Source organism: Artemia franciscana, chromosome 18, assembly GCF_032884065.1.
Source record: "Artemia franciscana chromosome 18, ASM3288406v1, whole genome shotgun sequence".
Classification (NCBI taxonomy): Eukaryota; Metazoa; Arthropoda; class Branchiopoda; order Anostraca; family Artemiidae; genus Artemia; species Artemia franciscana.
In genome coordinates, this window is record NC_088880.1 from 22097270 (window position 1) to 22114351 (window position 17082).

Genomic DNA, 17082 nt, shown 5'->3' on the forward strand with positions numbered 1-17082 from the left:
GAGTCTCCGTTAGACGGAAGAAGATGTTCGAGGACGGGGTATATTAAGGCAAGGGCAGACCCCAGATTTTTCTTTAGAAGGGGGGGGGCATATAATAGGCTGCTTCGATAAACCTGCGAACAAAGAAATACCCGCAATTTAAAGGGAACCTCAACAATTATGTGTCGCAGGTAGGTAGTGGAAATAGTCGTAAATTTAATCTAAAACCTGATAAGAATTAAAGCCATAATAAATCTTTTGAAATCAAAATAGTATACAAACATTGATACAAAAATAGTTAATTATAACCCCCCCCCATAAAAAAAAATAAAAAGCTGTCCACCATCTATAAAAAAATATGATATTTAAATATATTTTCTGCATATTTTTTTTCTGGCCACTATAGCGAGTGAGTTAAGCTTTTTTTGTAAAAAAAAAAAAATGGTCTTGAACCATCTTTTGCGGTCATGTACTGTTTGTGACAATTTGTGTAGGTCAAACCATTTAGCATGTCGCCTAACTTTGTGGCTTCACTTAGTAACTATGATAGTGATGAAGAGTAGAAAATGAGGATAAAGATACAACTTGTATATTCGTAAAAGACATATTAAGCATCAATACTAGTTCTTTTAGGGGTGTAACAAGAAAAACATAACGAAGGGATATAAATGCATAGAAAACATTTAAAATGAAGGTTTTAAGCATAGGCAATAAAGCATTAACTAATCACGGTTTCTTTTTAAAAATAGTTTAATAAACGGTGTCAACTTTGAAAAAATTCCAAAATTTACTAATCAAAATTTTACTTTTCATAACAACGTAGCATAGGCTATCTTTCCATTTTTTAAACTTCGATATATTTCGCGTAAATTACAGAATAAATAGTTTTATAAGAACAAGTCTATTTCTCTATTTCCATTACCTCCATATCTATTTATTACACGGTCAATGTCTACCTCAATATTTCAGTGAACGTTTATAATGGCTAGTCCTGTCAGTCTAGAGTCTAGTCAGTTTAGAGACCTTCGTTAGTATTTCCTCTTCTATTCTTTCTAAAATATTCGAATAAAGACCGAAACCGTCAGAAAAACATCAACTCTAACAAAGATGCATGTAGGTTTGAACTTCAAACTAAGTATACGAGTCGAAATACTCCTTTAAAAACAAATAATTATGTGTTCGTTATTTTTGTATTTGATAGGTATAGATTGGTGATTGAAATTCTCAGGGTTTCAAGCTGGAGTAGATTTCTAATTAATTTTTTTTTTAAATCTGAGATTTTCAGATATTCAATTCAAACGTTTAAATCTCGATATGTGTGATGAGCACAAAGATGAAATTTTAAATTTTACTTAGATTTAGCATAAAGTAAGAGAATTGTCTTGTAAAAATTTTGATTTATAAACAATTAATCGTGGAAATATGATTTAATGGCATGTATCAAGATAAGTATAAAAATCCTCAGCGGTATATATAGCAGTTTAGACAATTTTATGGACAAATATATGCAACCCCTATACAAAAACTTAACTATATTTTGTAACTGGTTGGTACTGAGAAGGTGAGAAAATTCTGAAATAATATTGTAATTACATTCCCTCTCCGTGGTTAACTCAAGTTGAATGAATTTCTTCTTTTTATCAAGGTTTGTCAGTAAATGTTTGAAAAAAAATTGATGATTCAAACTGATAATTCAGAGACCCATCTATATCAGCTAGATAAAGAAAAATAAACACATAATGATTTGCCTTCTTTTATAAACAATTTTTCGAAAATTTATTCTTCTTAAATGATTACTCTGACCTTTGAAGGAGTATTTCGACTCATATACTTAGTTCAAAGTATATAATTATACACACCTTTAATAAAGTTCCAAAGAGTTTGGAATTTATTTTGACGTTTTAGGATGAAAAGAGGAGATGATATGTCATATAATGCAGAAATTTAATTAGATTAAAATAGGCAGTAAAGTGGCCATTCGTTCACCAAAATCCAAAACTTAAATTAATATTTTTTGCACTTGTCATACATTTACCTTCTATTATACAAATCCCCTAAAAACAGCAATGTTGTAAAAACCACCCCGCTTCGCAAAAAAAAGCAAACCCAAAAAACCAAAAAAGACAGCCAAAAAAGTAATTATACCAATTTTTTCGCCTCAGTGCCATAGCAAGAATCGAAAACAAATTTTTGACAGTAATAAGAAGTGAATATTTTGCTTTTACAGCACATACAGAACAATCCTGGAATATCATTTCGACAGTCTAAATAAGTTAGGATTTTAATATCCCCTCATCGTCATTACGAAATGAAGATTTTCCCCTCCCAGTGGGCTTTTGTGGTAATACGGACAGATTCCCTTGACAAACCTAAATTTAATCAAATACTTTTTTGGCGATATGCGTCATTAGTAAAATCTAACAGAGATCGCACGAAGTAACTGAAACCTTCTTTTAAACTTGTTTGCAAATCGAAACAGTCTTAATAATGAAAAAACTATTAAAAACTCAACTATTGAAAACCAATTCATAATCATCATCATTTTATTTATAACACATTATAAAAACTGGGCAGAAAGCCCAGAAAAAGAGAGAAAAATAAAGAAAAATAAAAAAAGAGACAACATAAATAAAAGCACAATTTGATAACTACAAACATAAGACGAACAGAAATGACCAAAGATGACAAGACTTCTGGAGTTCGGTAGAGAAATTATAAATACGCTTCTCAATAACCCCAGCTGGGTTGATGCTTTCTTTGTAGAAAAGAGTTACTTGTCCAAGTTGGAAGTTCCATTAAATAATTTGCAAATTTAAAGTAAAGTAGATGAACTTGCTTTCTCTTGTCTCACTTAAGGAAAGACCAAAGAGGAGCCAGGGCAAGTATACGAGGAACTGTTTGGCCATTATATAACTGAGAACGGTGACCTCTACTTGGACACGAAACATTTGAAGCCAGGGAGGCATACGCAGCCCGGATCTTACTGGCATAATTTTTAATTGCCAGGTTTACAGTTTCTTCAGGTTTGCTCCAATAGGTATGCCCAGGTAAGTAGGGCTGGAAGCAAAAGGAACTTCAGAGCCGGATAGACTTATTAAGTTTCTATTCCCTTTATAGTTGAATGGTAGAACAACTGTTTTGTCAGTATTAAAGCTCAAACAAATGTGTTCGTACTCTTCTTGGAGAAATTCAAAGGCTGAAGAGCATTCTTGAAAAGTGCAGGAAAGGTTTAGTAGGTCATCTGCAAACGTAACTAACGAAAGATCAACTCCTTTGAAGATAAATATACAGTTCAACTTATCCTGATCGCCGGTAACACAATTATTAAACGAAACCGGGGAAATCAGAGCTAGTTGGCGTACACCTTTTAAAATCGGAAATAGTTGACTACCGTCTTTAATTTCAGCATTCAGATTTCTGAATGCTGAAAGATATCATGATATCAGATACATGTATCTTAAAGAAGTAATTTTCGCAGCATCAATACCTTTCAAAAGGGCCTCAAGCAAAACCTGTGAAAATATACACGAGTCAAAAGCTCTTGTAACATCGAGTGCACATAAGACCAAGAAATCACCTCTTTCTTCAATATCCTTCAGCACATTTTTAAGCAGAAAGAGAGCATGCTCTCTACCTAAGCCATGCTGGTACCCAAACTGACAAGGAGGGCTGGAACAATTTTCTTCAATATTTCTTATCAAAAAAGATTCAGAGAGCTTGAAAGTAGTACATGAGACGGTAATAGGGCAATAAGAACTGCACAGAGAAGTGTCTTTTTCGCCCTTTTTAAAGATTGGAGTTATTTGTCTGATACAAAATTGCAAAGGGACTACACCACAAACAAGGATCATTTGAAACAGTAGTATTAAATGTCGTTCGATTAAAGAACCTGCAATTTGCTGGTGCCTTGCTGAAATAGAATCCACACCCGAGGAAGATTTTTTCTTTAATTTTAGAATCAAAGAGTGAACAGCACTTGGCGACAGAACCAGGGAAGATTTAGTCTTATTTGAAAGAACAAGGTCTAGCTGTTTAAAAAAAAACTCCTCTATGTTTTTGTTGGGAGCACTGAACCCCCTCGTAAAATATTCAACCCACTTTTTTCAGGCACACTAGCACTCTGGGCCTTGGTAGGCTTGCTATACTTCCAGAGTTTACAAATCAACTTTCGTCCCGACCCGAACAAGAGCAAGCGGTCCCAACCCCAAATCCACCACTGCGCCAGGAGGGCACGTGCCTCCCTGCATCCGCCACTGATTTAAGGTAATTCTGGACTCATGTGGAATTTCGGGTGAATGGAAAAAAGGGCATGGTAGTGGTAGGCAAGTGGTAGAGGTGTCCAAACAGATATATTCTATTTTAGTCGATCAGGAGATACAGAAGTGGAGGTGCCAGATCAGAATGTCTGATTCTCTTGGGTTATATTCTAGGATTAAAGCGGCACAGGGGGAGAGGAGGTATATTTTAGAGGTGAGCTATCTTGAGAGGATATTACGTGGGTAATTTCTTGTGGAAGTAATTCAATCCACTTTGGAAAAGAAGAAGATATTTGGGAAGAGCCAAATGAAGAATTGTCCTTATGCTTGCCCGATGTGTGGAGAGTGGGATGACAATTTATTGCATTTTTAGGGAAGTGTGAAGGGTTAAGGGTCTTGAGAAAAGGAATTTTTGGAATGGATGAGGGGGGTGGGCCTTGCATGCAAGAATTGCGGAGAAATAGGTGTCAGGATCCTTAGAAGTATCTGGACATATCGCGACAGGAAAAGGTCACCAACAAAGAAGTCCGTAGATGAGCCGATCAGCCATTAGTTAGTGACCTCCTAATGTGTAGGAGATGGACTTACCTTGGTTACGTCTTTTGTATGCCAGAGGATTGACTCCAAAAAATATTTCATGGTTGGTGCCCTCAGGAGAGACGCCAAGAGGTCGATCAAGACACACCATACGACGGCGGTATGACGCGGACCTGAGGAGTGCGGAGCTGTCTCTTCAACCACAGTGGAAGGATGTCACAGGTGCAGCTAAGTTATGAGATGTCTGGCAAGGCTTCGTAGACGCCCTATGCGCCATTTGCATAGGGCAATTGGATGATCTAAGGTCTAATTAGTATTAATAATCTGGCGCGGTTTAATCGTGTAGGTATAACCTATCGTGAGAGTGTTATGTGATGTCTTTGTTTTTGTTTGCTTGTATTAGTGTTTTTGAATGGTTGTCTGCGCTTTAATCGTTTTGATAAAACGTTTAAATTGAATCCTTTAATTGCATTTGTATTCTGTGAATTGTATTTGTTTATTTTTTTGTGTCTTCTTATTTCGGGACCATGGCTCTGCGGGGTTTTTCGTGGCAAATATACTATATTACTATATAGATATGGAATAGATTATATAGCCATTATATGTTTAGTATGAACACATTCTAGAACTGCATCTCGGATGGGCATAAAAGTGAAAAATAAGAATTTTTTTTTTTATTTCATGTTCATTACAAAGGGAGGCATTGTGGTCTAAAATCCTTATTTCAGACAGAGGAAAAACAGACAAATAAGAAAACAACTTTTTATTTCATTTTCATTATGCAGGGAAAAGGCACTGTGATCTAAAAAATTATTCACACAATTTGAATCTTGATAACTGAATGGCTGGGAGGGGGGAAGGGGTCTTACCTCCTCCGATTCCTCCACCGGCCATTATGAATTCATAACATATAGATACATTCTAACGATTTTTCAATGTAATCAAATTAATGTAATCATTAAATGTAAATGTAAATTAAATGTATCATTAGACATAAGTAAGGTTGCATTATTTCTGTTGTAAAGAAAAAACACTAAGTACGTGTTTCACTGTGCATTTCACTAAGTGAAATTTGTATTGGAGGTGTTTTGATGTACTTAACCCCCAAAATGATTATTTTTGGGGTTAAGTACATAAGAAAAAAAAAAAACTTAAAATAACAAAATTACAATGAATAATGAACTTAAACTTAAAAGAAGTATGATGTTACCACCCCTTCAAACCCCTCACAAGGCTGGAGCTTCATTCATCCTTTGCTGAAGACTAGATAGATTGCTTAAATTGTAATTTTAGCCAATCGATTATTCACCAAATTTGAAAAAAAAATCGACCTACAAGTAAGAAAGTAAAGACAAGGACTTGCCATAGAGCTTGATTAAAGGATATTTAAAGCTTAATTAATTGTAGAAATTTCTTTCACATCAATAATTTTTTTCCTGGAAACTTGATTGGCATTCAGATTTTTTTTCAGCATCTCCTTTTCATTAAAGCAAAAAAGCCCCAGAAAACAAAGTCTGCTGTTGTTGCATTAATGTGCTGGGGATAAGTTGCCATTTACAAGGTACAGATGAATTGCAAAGCAACATTTTGGCATGCCAGTAGCAAATTAACCAGAACAACAATCAAGACACTGCGGTATTCCGTTTATCCTTCCTCTTCCGTTTTTCGTGTGATCCCAGCATATATTGGCTCCCAGAGATATCTCTCTGGGATAATAACAAAATATTGGCTCCCAGAGATATCTCACACACATAATATTTTCTATTTTGCAGTAGCTTGTGTGGCATAGCTCTGAAAAACTTAGTGCATTTCAAGGCAACAATTTCTAGTTGAAAATTTTTAACGTTTTCCCGCAATTTTTCATTGAGGAGCAACTTGTGTACCTTATCAGGAACAAAACTGGTGTTTTACTCAAATAAACGGAAAATACCGTAATTACGCTAATCTATTACACTATAATTACATTTGGATGAAGTTCATTACAGCCTTTTTATATCTTACTTTAATAAATTTATCAAAACTTCCAAGCTTGTTTTCCTGTGAAATTGCACTAATTGGCACCTTAACGTTTGACATTTTTGATTGGTTGGGTCCATTTTACTTTTCCAGTTTATTTTAATGTTATTTTGTTCTCAAGATGCTTAGAAATTTGTAGTTTTCGTAAAAGAAATTGTATCACTCTTTTTGTTTATAAAATTAGTTTGAAATACAAGCTTTTAATATCAACAACCGTTTTGAGGTATATGGTTACCCAAACTAGCTGATAACCGATAAAAGCTGAAAGCTCGTAACACATCGTTCTATTTTTTTCGTTCTTCTGCAAAATTTCTGTTAGATTAACATAACGTCTTCTGGATTGCTATATCGAGGGCTAACGGGATTTGAATAATTTGTAAACCTTTCATAGATTCAATCGATGAAATCCAAAGGGACGCTTTAGTTCCTGATCTGACCTAATATCTTACAGACACCTGGTGGCTTTATTGTAGTTCAAACTTCGGTTTCCACGGAGTTCAATCTCGAAATCACCAAAACTTCTCTTGATAAAAGTTTTTTCACCATGGAAGTATCTTAGTAGGGAGCGATTTGTAGCAGCCTATAATCCTTGTAAACTTCAAAGATCGACTTTTCTGGACGGCAAAAGCAGAACTGTTATATAATAAAATAAATTATATCTTATCGGATGCTTGCAAAAGATCTACTTAAAATTAAATCATAGAACTGAAGAAACAGGGAACAATGTTAAAACCTTACAAGGCTAGATCAAAACTTCTTTTCCCAGTTGTCCTATTTTGAGGACTGTCACCACAGCATGTATTTCATTTAAATCTAAAAGAGTACCTATACATTAAACTAGCCTTAGGGAGATTTTGTAACGGAGATAATACAATTTCAAGATGGTTGAGTTTTAAAATGTGATTTGTCTTGGATCTAAGGCTAATAAACTTAATTTGTGCCCAATGCTATTTTCCTAACGCTAGAAAACCATGAATGGCTTATACGATTTAAGTGATTTTGAGCTATTTATGAATTCTGAGTTAAAAAGAAAAACAAATGTTGGTTTCAACTATTTCTTGACCTCAAGGGTTGAAAGAAAAAGTTTAAAAAGATAATTTAAAGAAGCTCAGCAGTATAATCCAAGATTACCAAACATGTTCTTTCCTTTGTAAAAATACATATAGACCTTCGAAATTAACAAGTCTAAGATTTTTATTTTCGTGTGCTAAACTTAAGAGCCGGAAATGGGCAGATTCTTGTAGACAAAGAAAATATTAAAAAAGAGCAAAACAGTTTATACTAGCAGAACATATGTTAAACATGTTGTTCTGACTGCGTTGATAGATCTATAAGCTCTTTTAACTTAAAAAATAGCTAGTTTAACCTAAAAAAAATAGTTAGTCGGATAAACACCTCTAAAAAAAGTAAACCACTAGTTTCTAGAATTCAATAGAAATTAGAAGATTTCACATGTCAGTTTATTTGAGCTATATTTACAAACACATCTTTCGTAATTAGCGAAGCGATAATTTTTGTTTAGTTTTAGAATCAATTCGCTCCTTACTTCCTTACGAAAAAAACTTGGTTTTCTTAGATTAGTTGATACGAAGCACGTATATGTAGTCATAAAGCTTTCAAATAGGCTCTCAAACAGCTTTCTATAGAGTTACAGTGCCCCTGTAGTGCACGAGAAATAAAAAAGAAAAATTGACTCATCAGCATTTCAAGGTCGTTTTAGAATTCCAGAAAATTATTTAAACATAACTTCAATCTTAGGCAGCACTGCGGTAAAGGCTGCAGTGTGGTCGGCACACCACTAGATGCGCCACAGTGCCAATGTATTACTGCTGAAGAGAAAGCAGATTTAGGATATCAGCTATAAATATTCGGACCAGTACGTACCAGTTCGTACAGAGTTGGAAAAATTCAATAAGCAAGAAATTTTCTTTGCCTTAGTGCAGAAATCATTCTTTAGCTAAAGTTTAACTTATGCCTTATTGAGAATATGGTTTATATCTTAGTTAGTGCAAACTTTAGAATGAAAAGTCTGGAGTTGAAAAGGTGACGGCTTTCCTCATGTATAAGATAATTTCTGTACATTTATGCTTAAACATCGCTCCGTATAGTTATTTCAGTTCTGTTCGTTTTATCTTCATGCGTTTTATCACATCCCAAGGAAATACTCAGGATTATTTTATTACAAATAGTCGCAGTTAAGAATAAACCCGATTAAATGGCGCTCATATCTCTACCCATCCCCCCTTATTTTATACTGACATATACGACACAAACTAGTTCGAGAAGCATTTTGCTTTCAATATTAATTTTTCTTCATAAGTAACGGTAATATGTGTCTATCTTTATCACCGCTCAGCAGAAATTGCCCAAATTTGCGGATCAAACTAAGACGAAGCTCGTGAACAGACGGCAATTGCAAGATAAAATAAGACTGTAAAAAAGTCGTTTTTTTTCATTCAAAAATTGTAGAAAGTGAAAAGTGGATTGTCTTAGTAAAATAAATCTTTTTGCATCTGTGAGGTACTTAAGGAGCTTGTAGGTCCAATAGTTTTCAAAACATCAAAAACGAACAGAACTGAAACAACTCTTTTCAATCTAAAATACGGATCAATGTTTAAGCATAAATGTACAGAAATTATCTTATAATGAGGAAAGCCGTCTAATTTTCCACTCCCCACTTTTCATTCTAACGTTTTCACAAACTAAGATATAAACCATATTCTCAATAAGGCATAAGTTAAACTTTAGCTAAAGAATGGGGCGAAGGACAGTAGACATCGCTCACATAAAGTATACATAATGTTAGTTTAATGTTTTGACGTCACTTGACTTTCTAAAAAACAATCAAGAAAGAAAAACCGTTTCTAGAATGAGTTTCTTTTGCAAAATTAATGTTTTGCAGCTCTCTGGAGTGCTTATAGGTCCTATAAGCCTTCTTCACGTGGATTTCGACTTCGTTTTTTTAAAGCTTAAAGACGGGCTAGCAAAGATGCTAAATCATCTTTTTATTACAGAAAATTCTCTGAGTACAGTAAAGAGATTAGGAAAAATGACAATTAATTAATTCTGTCGTCAGGCCATCTTTCCTTCCTCCTCATTTTAGTTCTTCTTGGACGTATTTGTCTCAAATCAGTGGCTCTAGAACCTGTCTCTGAAGTTGAAATTACCAGAGTTATCAGTGGTTTGAGGACTTCTACATCTTTTAGCCCAGATCGTTCTCCTACTATGGTTGCCAAGTTTTTTTCTTCCGATCACTATTTTTGCTCTGATGAGACTTGTCAATCTTTCTTTTGAAAATGGTGCATTCCCAAATGCTTTAAAGCGTGCTTGTGTTGTTATTCCTTTCAAAGGTGGATTACAGAATGATCCTGCAAGTTATGGTCCCATATCTCTCTTCTCAATGTTTAGTAATTTTTTTAAAAAGCTGTACTTTCTCGACGCCTTGCTTTTCTCAAAGCTTAAACATTTGGTTTTTAAGACTTCAAGTTTGATTTAAGGGAAAATCGCTCAACTGAGCATGCATGTTCAACTTTCTTAAATTATTTACATTCAGCTCATGACTCTGGTCTGACACTTGTTACTATTATTCTCTACGTACAGAAAGCATTCGTAACATTAACACACAATATTCTACTCTGGAAACCGTCCCATACTGGTATAGGAAGTAGTGTTTATTCTTGTTTTCTTACATATTAATCAGGTCGAGTCATCTCAGTTGAGCCACTCTTTGTAATTTTCGCAATATAGGGCCTTCCACAAGCATGTCAGTAGGCCAATGCTTTTTTAACTTTATTTTAATGACCTTATTAATGCAGTTCGCTGCGATTCGCTGTTTTCTTTGTCAACCAGAATCTACGGCTTACTGTTACAAGTACTCGTCTTTCCGGATGCACTTATGCTGATCAGATTAAGGTGAAAGTCTACAGAAGTCTCAGAATCCTTAAAAAGCTAAAACATATATTTCCAAGGTCAGTTCTTAGAACCCTTTTCTATAGCCTAGATCAGTCTTATATTCCGTGTTGTCCTGTTATTTGGATGACAACCTTTCCCTCGTTACTGAAGCCAATTTCAAAACTTTATGACAAAGCAAGAACTATTATTCAGGAAACTAACCGTTGTTCATTTAAACTCTTGATTGATTTGAAATCTTTTTATCTTTAATCGCGCGGTCCTTTCACCTTTTCTATGTTGTTGGATAGCCACTTCCCTGCTTCCCTGCGTAATTATATCTCTTTAAATTCTGACCAGCCAACCTTTACGGTCTGCCCTTCCAACAACGTACATGTTCCCCCATCATTACGGTCTGACTTCAAGCCCCCCGATAACTTATAGTGTGATCCGGAACACGCTCCCAGAGTCTGCACAAAGCTGTCATTCGTTTGGTATGTTCAAAAAGAACGCCAAAAAACTTCTAGTCAATAACTTAGTTTTTGCATGGTTTCCCCTGGAGTAGATGTCTCTGGTTCGGGTTGGATTTTTGTTTGAACATGAATTATTTGAGTTTTATTGAATTTACGCTCTGAATAATGTGCAACTCCCCTGCCTGGCTTGTGACATAGGGGATTCTTGAAGAGGGAGATTAGATTTTTTTTATTTATTTTGGTTTCATATCTTTTTTTTTATTGGTATATCCCTTTTATTTTTCTCCCTTGTTCCTTCCTGGCCATGGAGCTTTACGGTGGAGACTAATTTTGAAGCTCTTATTCTTTCAAATGTATTGTTAAATAAAGGAACACTGAGAATATATTTTGATATTTAACGGCTACCTACTCATTTTATCAAACAGTTCGTGGTAACGAACTGTAGTAAGGAGCGACCCGGCTCAATAGTAACCAAAACTCTAAAAAATGGAATTTTGATACCAATACATACATCAAAAGAATCGCATTTTAATGCTGATTTTAAATATATAAGTTTCATCAAGTTTAGTCTTACCCATTAAAGGTTACGAGCCTGAGAAAATTTGCGTTATTTTAGAAAATAGGGGGAAACGCCCCCTAGAAGTCATATAATCTTGACGAAAATCACACCATCAGATTCAGCGTATCAGAGAACCCTACTGTAGAAGTTTCAAGCTCCTATCTACAAAAATGTGGAATTTTGTATTTTTTGCCAGAAGGCAGATCACGGATGCGTGTTTATTTGTTTTTTTTTTCCAGGGGTGATCGTATCGACCCAGTTGTCCTAGAATGTTGCAAGAGGGCTCATTCTAACGGAAATGAAAAGTTCTAGTGCCCTTTTTAAGTGACCAAAAAAATTGGAGGGCACCTAGGCCCCCTCCCACGCTAATTATTTTACCAAAGTCAACAAATCAAAATTCTGAGATAGCCATTTTATTCAGCGTAGTCGAAAAACCTTATAACTATGTCTTTGGGGACGACTTACTCCCCCAAAGTCCCCGTGGGAGGGGCAACAAGTTACAAACTTTGACCAGTGCTTACATATAGTAATGGTTATTGGGAAGTGTACAGGCGTTTTCAGGAGGATTTTTTGGTTGGGGGAGGGGTTGAGAAGAGGGGGATATGCTGGGGGAACTTTCCATCGATAATTTGTCATGGGGGAAGAAAATCTCCATGAAGGGAGCGCAGGATTTACTAGCATTATTTAAAAAAAAAACAATGAAAAAATAAATATGAAAAAGTTCACAAACAGACAGAAATTATTACCCATTTGAGGGGCTCACCTCCTCCTAATACCTCGCTCTTTACGCCAAAGTATTTTTAGTAATTTCAACTATTTATTCTACGGCTTTTGTGATTCTGGGGTCATTCTTAATGAATTGGGACAAAATTTAAGCTTTAGTGTAAAGAGCGAGGATCTGACAAGGGGGCGAACCCCCTCATATATGTAATAAAAATATGAGAATACAAAAGTTCTTTACGTAAGCTAATTTATAAGTTACGTAAATCTTATGAACTTTTGTATCACTAATAAAAATATTCGTAAAAATTAAAAATTCTAGTTGCCTTTTTAATTAACCGAAAAATCGGAGGGCAACTAGGCTTCCCCCCCCGCTCTTTTTTTCTCAAAATCATTCGATCAAAATTATGAGAAAGCCATTTAGCCAAAAAAAAAAATGCAAATTTTGTTTTAATTATTCCTCTGCAGAGAGCCAAAATCAAAACATACATTGATTCAAAAACGTCCAGAAATTAAATAAAAAAAACAAGTTTTTTTAACTGAAAGTAAGGAGCGACATTAAAACTTAAAACGACCAGAAATTACTTCGTATATGAAAGAGGCTGCTTCCTCATCAACGCCCCGCTCTTTACGCTAAAGTTTTTTACTGTTTTAAAAAGAAGAATTGAGAGAAAGAGTCAAACTTTAGCGTAAAGAGCGGGGCGTTGATGAGGAAGCAGCCTCTTTCATATACGAAGTAATTTCTGGTCGTTTTAAGTTTTAATGTCGCTCCTTACTTTCAGTTAAAAAACTTGTTTTTTTATTTAATTTAATTAACGTCCATTTGGTCTTTATTACTGTCTTTTAAAAGATGGGTAAACTCAACTTATCCTTAAAAAAAAAAGATATTCACTCATTGAAACTTAAAAGCAGAGCTTTTGAAAAATTCTACACATACGGTTGAATAAACCTTCTTACTTAGGCAAATTTTAAATAAACAACTTTTCTGTAACTAAGTAACAAATTTCCTTGGTATCAAAGAAAACGGATTCCACAGATCACTCAAACAAAAAAGACAGCTGATTTTCCTTGCGCATTTAATATTTAAATGTGTTGTCGTTTCCAGAATGACCAAGACTCCTGCAAGGTTATAAAAATGAAAAGATTATAAATGAAAGAAAAGATTTTCGTGGTATATTGTAGAAACAGGTTTTTCTGAAGTTTTGCCCACTCGCTCCTAGGAAAACTCTTGAATCTTGTCTATCCCCTAAGGAAAAGTGAAAAAGAAATGTACGATGGAGGAAGGGGCTTTGGGATCGTACTACCTGAATCTTAAAATACGTCCACTGTTCCTAATAATTTTGACATATTCTTTTTAATCCACCTATTTTTTGTTGTGCCCATTACCCCCTAATAAAAAAGTTCTGCTTATGTGTCTGATTCAGAATGACGTCTCTGTTAACAAACAAATTACACACCTCTAGACTGATGTAACTAGCTATCAGTGATATACAACTAAAAGCAATAGAAACCCTCCGTCCAAAAGTAAAAACACGTGTATGTATCGCATACTCATACAGCACGCCCTCTACTAGGGGTTGGGGAACCTTCTTCTTGAGATGGGTCTCAATGCCCCCCCCTTCCCTCCTCGTTTGCGAAAAAGTGACATGAATTTATTTTTTTCGCGTCTTTAGAAGCACCCCCGTCTCGAAGGAAATATCTCCTGATCCATATGGGTCAAACCAGCGTTCATCTATGTATGTTTAGTCTTTATTATTCTATAAGATTATAAACGGGTACTCACTAATTCTAGATATCCATTAGCAAATGCAAAAGACGAATTATCAACATTTCAAGATATAGTTGGCTCAGTCTGGAAATGAGAAAACCCAAAATAAACGTAGACGTAAACTTCAGACGGTTTTTTCAGTTAAAAAATTGCAGACTGAATTCTTCTGCTCCTCACTCGGCTACAGTTGGTTCTGATCAACTATACAGGAGTTAGTGATACTGCCTATGGACACGAATATGTTCCTCAAGCCACCAGATCTGCGAACTTTTGAGAGTAACCATGGCCTTCAGTAAGGAAATGCTCTCTGTCCTATAGAACAGTATTTCTCAATCTTTTTTGTTTTTTTACCAACGGAACACCTTGGAGCATATACAAAATGTGGGGTACACTTGAATGAACATAAATTGGATTTTTCCTTTTTTTACTAATTTGTCAATGTTTGGCTGATAAATGCATCTACACATTTCTTCTATGTACAGTAGTCTCTCTTGGCTCTTGTGTCAAGATAAGAAAAAAGTAGAAAATATTCTTGTAGCTGGTGTTTAGGGTTGAAATATGCATTAGATGCATGATTGCAACAGAACTGATAAAGTTTTTTTTAACTATTGCATAATATGTTATTTCAATGAAGTCCAAAACTTAACAAGCGGCACATTTGTGTAATTTTTTTGAAGTCCGCTATCTCTCGAGTGAATGGACAATCCTTCTTCATAGAACTCGAATCTCTGGAACCACAGAACAAACAATTACAAAAGGATTTCTAATCCAGTTAACATTTTCTGCTTTAAATGATGGCAAATGCATGCCTATACTTTCTTTAAGGCTAGTTAGATCGCTAACTACAACAAGGATCATTTCTTTAAGTCAGCTTGTACGCACAAAAAAAAATTTCAAGTTTTCAGAGCCTGCTCTTTTTTCAAAAACACAATTTTTTTATAGCGAAGCTAATTTATCAGTTGAAGTGAGAATATTTTCATCTCTACCTTCCTAGTGTTTGTATTGCTAAGATAACTAAATATATTCGTTAAGTATTCGAGTTTGGGTATCCAAAATTTGTAACAGAGGTAATTGCCAAAATTTTCTTGCTCTTTTTGGTCGACAATACTATTTTGTTTGCAAATCGCGAACACAAGTTAACGCTTTATTTTTTCATTACAGTTGAACTTCAGTTTGCATCGGACATCCGAAGAATCTACTCAATTGCTTTGTCCCCTGATTTGACAGGTTTTGAAAATAGCGCAGCTCTTTATTTGGCAGACAACGGCGTTTCATAATGACCTGTGTTGAGAAATTGATTGGTGCTATTGGACTGTTTGATAGAGTGGTGGATCCAGTCCCCTCGAAGATTTTTATGGTGCCCTCATTCCTTGTTTTTTTCCTCTTTTTCATTATTTTTTTTAAATAAATTCGTCAATTTGGTCAATTATTCACACCCTTGTCACAATGGCCCCCCAAGATTTTATTCATTGGCACCTTCGAAATATTACTGTAATATTAGGCCTATTAAATATTTTTATGATACATACAATTTTCCGATTTAAAATCCTACAAAGAAGAAAGGTGCTTCGTCAAAACTGCCCAAAAACTGTCACATTCTTGATGCCCAAAAACCTTGAAGAGGACTTGAGGCCTTTTGTTTTGTTAAAAAGATTTCGTCAATATTCCGTTTCTACTGTCTTCTCTGTCCAAAACAATGATGCTTCAATGGCCGCGCTCACTTTTACGTGTAAAATATAAACTCATTGAACAAATCTAAATTGAACAAAGGCTACCGAAATATTAAGGGTTTAGAGATTTTTCCACCCTGAATCATATTTAACCAAAAATTCATCATCTTTTTTATTATTCTTGGTTCAAAGTTGTGCCCCCCCCCTGAAAAAAAATCCTCTGTACCTGTCTGATGATATACTTCGAAAACAGGCCAATATTTTCAAATTATGAATAATTTCCATAGTTTAAATGGCAAAGGTCAAAAGTTGGGCCCTCCTTGGAAGGAGACAAGCTAGAACATATGGAGACACATTTTTAGATTACTAATTTTATGCTCATTTTCATGGTTTGGTTCGTGTTTTTGACAATGCATCTCTAATGGTCTCATATAACCTTAGGCTATGAAGACAAAAGTGACGTAATAATTGATGAAAACTGATTCAAAAACCGATAAAAATGGGAAAAATACAAAGAAATATGATTTGTCGATGCTTGCTGCACATTATAAAGTAAGAATTCCATCATTGTTTGGTTATTTTCATTAAATACCCAGGGCTACACGAGGCCATTAGAGGAGGGCTGGGGATGAATTGTCAAAAACACGAACCAAACCATGAAAATAAGCAATCTAAAAATGTGTCTCTTTTTGTTCTAGCATGTCAAACAGTTCGTGGTAACGAACTGTAGTAAGGAGCGACCCGGCTCAATAGAAACCAAAACTCTAAAAAATGAAATTTTGATACCAATAGCTACGTCAAAAGAATCGCATTTTAATGCTGATTTTAAATATATAAGTTTAATCAAGTTTAGTCTTAAGCACCAAAAGTTACGAGCCTGTGAAAATTTGTGTTATTTTAGAAAATAGGGGGAACACCCCCTAAAAGTCATAGAATCTTAACGAAAATTACACCATCAGATTCAGCGTATCAGAGAACCCTACTGTACAAGTTTCAAGCTCCTATCTTTTTATTCTAAAATTTTCACAAACAGAGATATTAACCGTATTCTCAATAAAGCATGAGTTAAGTTTCCGCTAAAGAATGGGGCTAAGGGCAGTAGCGTTTGCTCATATAAATGATACATAATGTTAGTTTAATGTTGTAATAGCACTTGACTGTCTAAAAAAACAACCAAGTAAGAAAACCGTTTCTAGAATGAGTCTCTTTTTCAAAT

The 17082-nt window shown here is 34.9% G+C and overlaps 1 long non-coding RNA gene across 1 annotated transcript; it reads left to right on the top strand.

Moving 5' to 3' along the window:
• Nucleotides 1–530: 530 nt before the first annotated feature.
• LOC136038754 (uncharacterized) lies at nt 531–15622 on the top strand. The gene is made up of 3 exons (XR_010620292.1): nt 531–574; nt 4087–4242; nt 15358–15622. It is a non-coding gene; the product is annotated as an uncharacterized LOC136038754 (long non-coding RNA).
• Nucleotides 15623–17082: the final 1460 nt, after the last annotated feature.